Consider the following 1,164-nt stretch of genomic DNA (forward strand, 5'->3'; position numbering starts at 1 on the left):
GGCTGCCTCCGCAACTTTCGTGAAGACACGGGACGACAGGGACAGCCCGAAGGGTAGGACCTTGTACTGATATGGTCGTCCTTCGAACGCGAACCGCAGCAATGGTCTGTGGTGCAGCAGGATCTATACATGAAAGTACGTGTCCTTCAGGTCGATCGCTGCAAACCAATCTCGATGGCGGATGCACCCAAAGATGCGTCAACATATTGAACAGTAACCGGTGAAGGGCCTGGTTCAAGACACGCAGGTCCAAGATCGGTCGTAACCCACCGCCTTTCTTGGGTACAATGAAGTAGGGGCCATAAAACCCCGTCTTCATATCGGCTGGAGGGACCGGCTCTATTGCGTCCTTCGCCAGTAGGACTGTGATCTCCGCGCGCAAAACAGGAGCATCGGCCGCCTTAACTGACATGAAGTCGATGCCGCTGAACATGGGGGGACGCCGGGCGAACTGATTCGCATAGCCGAGTCTGATGGTCTGCAGGAGCCAGTGGGACGGTTTGGGTAGCCAGGCACCCAGACGCTGTACAAGCTGCACCAGCGAGACCACTGACGTACCCACGGTTTGGCAGCGAGGTGAAACGCAGGTACCCGATCCGTGGGCGGACCAAAGAGGGGTGGAGTGTGCGGTGCAATGCATACCTCGTTCCACGGTTTGGCAGAGGGTGCGTGAGTAGGGCCTTTGATGACGCTCTTGAACCGCCCACTGCTGCCTGCTGGCGAGAGAGGAGGATGAGTGTGCCCTCTTGGGACCCAGAGGACCTCCGGGGGAGGAAGAGGTGCATTCACCATCCCCCAAAGAGCAGTTCCCTCTCTCTCTGGGTCGCCTGTCCCGGGGCCTCCCGCTCACCGTCAGGTTTGACGGGGGCCTGGACGGGTGGGGAGGGCCCTCCTCCGGGGGAGGGAGAGGTGCATTCACCATCCCCCATAGAGCAGTTCCCTCTGGGTCGTCTGTCCCAGGGCCTCTTGCTCTTCCGCTCACCGCCAGGTTTGACGGGGGCCTGGACGGGCGGGGTGGCCTGCCTATGCCCAGCTCCACTGCGCCATTGGCTCGCCGGGGCAGGACATGTCGGATCGCCTCAATCTGCTCCTGTGCAACCGAGAACTGCTGGGCCATGTTCTCGACTGCGTCGCCGAAGAGGCCGGTCTGGGACACAGAGACCT

The 1,164-nt window shown here is 60.9% G+C and overlaps 1 protein-coding gene across 1 annotated transcript in view; it reads right to left on the minus strand.

Moving 5' to 3' along the window:
* LOC107658573 (tubulin polyglutamylase TTLL7) overlaps positions 1–1,164 on the minus strand; it is a 99,115-nt gene that overhangs the window by 80,711 nt on the left and 17,240 nt on the right. The gene's annotated exons all lie outside the window — the stretch shown is intronic.

Source organism: Sinocyclocheilus anshuiensis, unplaced genomic scaffold (assembly GCF_001515605.1).
Source record: "Sinocyclocheilus anshuiensis isolate Anshui unplaced genomic scaffold, SAMN03320099.WGS_v1.1 scaffold1957, whole genome shotgun sequence".
Lineage (NCBI taxonomy): Eukaryota > Metazoa > Chordata > Actinopteri > Cypriniformes > Cyprinidae > Sinocyclocheilus > Sinocyclocheilus anshuiensis.